The 6,794-nt window shown below is 44.5% G+C and overlaps 1 pseudogene; it reads right to left on the bottom strand.

The window, feature by feature from the left end:
• Nucleotides 1-947: 947 nt before the first annotated feature.
• LOC139417612 (eukaryotic translation initiation factor 4B-like) overlaps nucleotides 948-6,794 on the bottom strand; it is a 32,133-nt pseudogene continuing 26,286 nt past the window's right edge.

Here is a 6,794-nt window from a genome sequence, read left to right as displayed (position 1 = left end):
GCCTCAGGACCCACGCCCTCCTCAGACTACAGTACATGCCTCAGGACCCACGCCATCCTCAGACTACAGTATATGCCTCAGGACCCACGCCATCCTCAGACCACAGTATATGCCTCAGGACCCCCCCCAGACTACAGTAGACTCCTCAGGACCCCCCCCCCCCAGACTACAGTAGACTCCTCAGGACCCCACCCCCCCCCACAGACTACAGTATACTCCTCAGGATCCCCCCTCTGACTACAGCACACTCCTAAGGAACCCCCCCTCCTCCTCTGACTACAGCACACTCCTAAGGAACCCCCCCCTCCTCCTCTGACTACAGCACACTCCTAAGGAACCCCCCCTCCTCCTCTGACTACAGCACACTCCTAAGGAACCCCCCCTCCTCCTCAGACTACAGTATATGCCTCAGGACCCACGCCCTCCTCAGACCACAGCTTACTCCCATCGCTCCCTCTCTCCTCAGTTACACAGCAATGCCTGTTTCTCATCAGCGTTCTGAAGTGGAGAACTGAATGTCAGAGGTCACAACCTGGGCCAAAACCCAGCTTAAGGTCACAGGGGTCAGGGGTGTGGTGGAAGGGGTGGTTAGGATATACAGGATATTACAAGATCAATAGTCAGATATTGTATTTTCATCTATTTGAAGTGAACGAGAGAACCTAAAATGTGACAGAGAAACTTATAGCCCAGTTCAACAGAAGAAACTGAAAAAATGGGTGAATAATGCTTCAAGCTCTGAAGTGAGGGGTTAGATTCAGAAAATCACAACTGCATAATTTAGTAGTGGTATACCATAAAATACATTCCTTACATCCACTTTGGTAAATCTCTCCCACTCTGTGACCTACCCACATGGAGTTGATTAAATCCATCTCAACATTCCCATGGCTTAAAGAACCACATGAGTCTGTTTCCACAGTCATGCACGTTACATAGAGAAACAAACATCCAATGAGATGTGCTTCTTCACTTGGGATAGTGGTGTTACATACAGTACATACAATGTTAAAAACACCCTCTGCATTCAATTCCATTCAACACATAGCCCATGGATAAGAGTGAGTGAAGATCATGCCTCCAATACGTTTAGGACAGTTCACACAATTTCTTTCATGACATGGTTGCCAGGAGATTTTCAGGCAGGTCCGGATGAGGCGTAAGGAAGGAAGCGTTTCCTTTCTGGAGAGGAAGCCATTGGCGGTATATTGGGACGGTGGCTGAAAAGATCCAGTTAATGACGGCTACAGATGATGATCAGAGAAACACAAACATCGCATCCCCCACAGTACATTTTTTTTGTTAATGTATGTCAGCAAAAGCCCCTTAAAACAGGGGACTTTCCTGTCTTTTCTTTGATTTAAAACTCCAGTCTGTCCCTCTGAGGTAGACCCTCCAGCATTAGTATAACCAGGTTTAGAGCTCAGAGAACCTACATAGTCCAGCATCTAGACTGGCGGGTGGTGAAGACGCATGTAGCTACACATCTCTCAACCCCACCTTTTACATTTAATTTATAATGACAAATTCAACCTTATTAAAAACCCGTCCAGCATTTCTCTAGCCTGGTCGCTGTCTCTGTTTTGATATATTACATACCACTCCTTGCCAAAGATTTGGCAAATTGTCAGGAGTGACAAGAAGTGGAATGTTAGCTAAAAAGACTGGTACCCAGACTAGTATTTCTCTATGTTTAGGTCCAATCTTGAAGGTGCATCCAGCTGGCAGTGGGTTGGGTTTCTCTTTAAGCAGGTTAGCAGGAAGGGAGCTGTAGAGCTGCTCCAGCCAGGTTGCTGGGCAGACCTCATTCTTTGCATCTTCCATCTTCTTCACTTCTTTCATTCACCCTCCCTATGCATTGTCCTCCATATTGTCATGTGGGTCTGCGTCCATTATGTCAAGGCTGCATACTGTATCTATTCGCTGCGATCGACCTCTGAAGAGCATTGGGGGGGGGGGGGGGGGGGGGGAGTAGATCAGTTTTTCAATTGAAACGTTTGAAAATCCCTCAAACCTGAATATAGCAGTTACATTCAGTTTGTCAGCAATCAATGCTTACCTTCTTTATCTGCCTGAGGCACTTCATCATCAGGTAAGCTAGAGGAGCAAGAAAATACAAAAAGGACAGATGTCAATAAAACTACCTTCAGTTAGGTGCAATAAAACTACCTTCAGTTAGGTGCAATAAAACTACCTTCAGTTAGGTGCAATAAAACTACCTTCAGTTAGGTGCAATAAAACTACCTTCAGTTAGGTGCAATAAAACTACCTTCAGTTAGGTGCAATAAAACTACCTTCAGTTAGGTGCAATAAAACTACCTTCAGTTAGGTGCAATAAAACTACCTTCAGTTAGGTGCAATAAAACTACCTTCAGTTAGGTGCAATAAAACTACCTTCAGTTAGGGGCAATAAAACTACCTTCAGTTAGGTGCAATAAAACTACCTTCAGTTAGGTGGATTGCTAGAATAACAAACAAATAGGGTTGGGCATTCCTGTTCTAGGTGTTAGGGGACTGTGGATTGTAGGGTGAGGTGTACCATAGAATTAATCTACGGGTTGACCTCTAACCTGGTGAGCTGTGGGGGTGTGTCATTGCGGGGGAGACGGTGGCTGGGCCTCGCCCTCACTGGAGCCCCCAACGGGCGTGGTCCTCTTGGCCCAGGCGTTCTCCTTGGGAGGTGGAGCGAGGCGGACTGTCTTGTCTGGGAGGGCTCGGCCACAGGGGAGGAGGGCTCCTCTTCACGCCCACTGTCCACCGAGCGCTCGCTCTCCCTGCGCTTGGAGGCTGGGAATCGGAGAGGAAGAATAAAAGAAAAACAATATATGACTGTTGTCCCATGTCAACAAATGTCCAACAGGAAATGAGTGTCCTGCTTTTATACCAACCCTGGGAAAGGAGCCTGCTTGAACCACAACATTACCGTCTGAAGGTGTCTAAGTGAATAGAGTACTGATATCGTCCCTGACTCAATTACCCATCATAACCAGTAAATTGCTCACCTCTGCAGGATTGGCCACGGCTGCCTGGTTTGGGAAGACTCACTGCCAGTCTGAGAGCGTCCTGCAGGTTGGTCCTCACTGCGCCAGCTGGGGTGCCTGAGGGATGGTCAGGATCAATGAGTCAAAGATAACATAACACAGTATAATTGAAGTTTATTCTACAAACATACTCCATTTCCTCATGTTAGCCTATGATCTTCTTCCCTTTCGTAACATACTTCTCTCTGGGATTGTGGTCTGTGATTCTGTCTTCTAGCTCTCGCTGCAGTTTTTCTTGTTCCCTCTTTAGCCTCTCCTCCACCTCTCTCTCCTTGGCAGCCGTGTCCACTGGCTTGGCCCCACCGAAGATGGAGGCAGCCCTGTCCGAGGGGGCAGACAGGGCGCTGCTCTGCTCCACCTCTTTAGGTAGGCTACGGGGTTTCAGTATCAACTTAGGCCTTTCCACAGCACCTGGGTATGACCATAGAGGACAAAAAAAGGAGAGGTTTTAATGTACACCCTGGTACTGTGTGACTGGGCCAGTGCACATTAAGAATGACAATTTTATTTAAACCTTTCTCACCTCGGTCACAACGGCTTTCCTCCCATCTTTCGTATTGGTCACCACCACGGTCACCATAGCGATCCCCACTACCCTGGTGTCATCCTGTCAGTAGCTATCCTGTCGGTAGCCATCTTGCCGGTAGCTATCCTGTCCTCCCTCATCACGCCTGTAACCAGTGCCAAATGCCCTGCGACCCCCACCACCACCACCGGCGCGACAGTCAAAACTACCCGAGGGAAGCGGCAAAAATACAATATTAGTCATACTACAAGACTTCACAAACAACATAACAAAAACACAACACCCACTATACAAAACTCGAATGTGATCATCATATATTTTCCAAAGTTTGTCAAATATTTTCAGTTTTTGTTTAACTTTATAATATACAGAATCTAAAGGGAGGTTACTAGATTGTCAACCCTCCAGTTTGGTATTGACGGTGAGCATGAGGCTTTCCAATCGATGAGTATACATTGTTTTGCAGCAATTAGACCTAGATTTAAAAAATTACTCTAACATCGATCACCAATATTTACATTTCCCAACAGACATACAGTGCCTTGCGAAAGTATTCGGCCCCCTTGAACTTTGCGACCTTTTGCCACATTTCAGGCTTCAAACATAAAGATATAAAACTGTATTTTTTTGTGAAGAATCAGCAACAAGTGGGACACAATCATGAAGTGGAACGACATTTATTGGATATTTCAAACTTTTTTAACAAATCAAAAACTGAAAAATTGGGCGTGCAAAATTATTCAGCCCCTTTACTTTCAGTGCAGCAAACTCTCTCCAGAAGTTCAGTGAGGATCTCTGAATGATCCAATGTTGACCTAAATGACTAATGATGATAAATACAATCCACCTGTGTGTAATCAAGTCTCCGTATAAATGCACCTGCACTGTGATAGTCTCAGAGGTCCGTTAAAAGCGCAGAGAGCATCATGAAGAACAAGGAACACACCAGGCAGGTCCGAGATACTGTTGTGAAGAAGTTTTTAGCCGGATTTGGATACAAAAAGATTTCCCAAGCTTTAAACATCCCAAGGAGCACTGTGCAAGCGATAATATTGAAATGGAAGGAGTGTCAGACCACTGCAAATCTACCAAGACCTGGCCGTCCCTCTAAACTTTCAGCTCATACAAGAAGACTGATCAGAGATGCAGCCAAGAGGCCCATGATCACTCTGGATGAACTGCAGAGATCTACAGCTGAGGTGGGAGACTCTGTCCATAGGACAACAATCAGTCAGTCGTATATTGCACAAATCTGGCCTTTATGGAAGAGTGGCAAGAAGAAAGCCATTTCTTAAAGATGTCCATAAAAAGTGTTGTTTAAAGTTTGCCACAAGCCACCTGGGAGACACACCAAACATGTGGAAGAAGGTGCGCTGGTCAGATGAAACCAAAATTTAACTTTTTGGCAACAATGCAAAACGTTATGTTTGGCGTAAAAGCAACACAGCTGAACACACCATCCCCACTGTCAAACATGGTGGTGGCAGCATCATGGTTTGGGCCTGCTTTTCTTCAGCAGGGACAGAGAAGATGGTTAAAATTGATGGGAAGATGGATGGAGCCAAATACAGGACCATTCTGGAAGAAAACCTGATGGAGTCTGCAAAAGACCTGAGACTGGGACGGAGATTTGTCTTCCAACAAGACAATGATCCAAAACATAAAGCAAAATCTACAATGGAATGGTTCAAAAATAAACATATCCAGGTGTTAGAATGGCCAAGTCAAAGTCCAGACCTGAATCCAATCGAGAATCTGTGGAAAGAACTGAAAACTGCTGTTCACAAATGCTCTCCATCCAACCTCACTGAGCTCGAGCTGTTTTGCAAGGAGGAATGGGAAAAAATGTCAGTCTCTCGATGTGCAAAACTGATAGAGACATACCCCAAGCGACTTACAGCTGTAATCGCAGCAAAAGGTGGCGCTACAAAGTATTAACTTAAGGGGGCTGAATAATTTTGCACGCCCAATTTTTCAGTTTTTGATTTGTTAAAAAAGTTTGAAATATCCAATAAATGTCGTTCCACTTCATGATTGTGTCCCACTTGTTGTTGATTCTTCACAAAAAAATACAGTTTTATATCTTTATGTTTGAAGCCTGAAATGTGGCAAAAGGTCGCAAAGTTCAAGGGGGCCGAATAATTTCGCAAGGCACTGTAAATCGTGGAGATGGATGGATGTAAATTCCTAGACACAATGAAATGCTAGCTCAGACATTATCCCCAAAAGATGTTAGTCACATGACCAGCACATGTAATAGGGTTCCGTTGTGCTCTTTGCATCTCCAACAGAGATGTGACATTTCTGTGTGCATTCTGTCGGGAATGTAGCAAGTGTAAAACAGTCCATTTGAATCTTGAGGTATTTCCATTCCAAATAAAGTTGGAGAGCAGGCCATTTATTTTATTAAAAAAGTTGGATGGAATTGAAATTAGCAGGGCATGGAATACATTCACCAACCTCAGAAATACGGTTGAAGTCGGAAGTTTACATACACTTAGGTTGTGGTCATTAAAACTTGTTTTTTCAACCACTCCACAAATTTCTTGTTAACAAACTATAGTTCTGGCAACTCGGTTAGGACATCTACTATGTGCAAGACAAGTAATTTATCCAACAATTGTTTACAGATTATTTCACTGTATCACAATTCCAGAGGGTCAGAAGATTGTGCCTTTAAACAGCTTGGAAAATTCCAGAAAATTATGTCATGGTTTTAGAAGCTTCTGATAGGCTTATTGGCATCATTTGAGTCAATTGGAGGTGTACCTGTGGATGTATTTCAAGGCCTGCCTTCAAACTCAGTTCCTCTTTGCTTGACATCATGGGAAAATCAAAAGAAATCAGTCAAGACCTCAGAAAACAAATTGTAGACCTCCACAAGTGTGGTTCATCCTTGGGAGGAATATCCAAACGCCTGAAGATACCACGTTCATCTGTACAAACAATAGTACGCAAGTATAAACACCATGGGACCATGCAGCCGTCATACCGCTCAGAAAGGAGAGGCGTTCTGTCTCCTAGAGATGAACCTACTTTGGTGCAAAAAGTGCAAATCAATCCCAGAACAACAGCAAAGGACCTTGTGAAAATGCTGGAGGAAACAGGTACAAAAGTATCTATATCCACAGTAAAACGAGTCCTATATCGTCATAACCTGAAAGGCCGCTCAGCAAGGAAGAAGCCACTGCTCCAAAACTGCCATAAAAAAGCCAGACTACGGTTTG

The sequence above is a fragment of the Oncorhynchus clarkii genome, chromosome 9 (genome assembly GCF_045791955.1).
Source record: "Oncorhynchus clarkii lewisi isolate Uvic-CL-2024 chromosome 9, UVic_Ocla_1.0, whole genome shotgun sequence".
In the NCBI taxonomy this organism is placed as follows: domain Eukaryota; kingdom Metazoa; phylum Chordata; class Actinopteri; order Salmoniformes; family Salmonidae; genus Oncorhynchus; species Oncorhynchus clarkii.
Note: the sequence above shows the minus strand (reverse complement) of the source record. Positions and strands in the feature narration are given on the sequence as shown.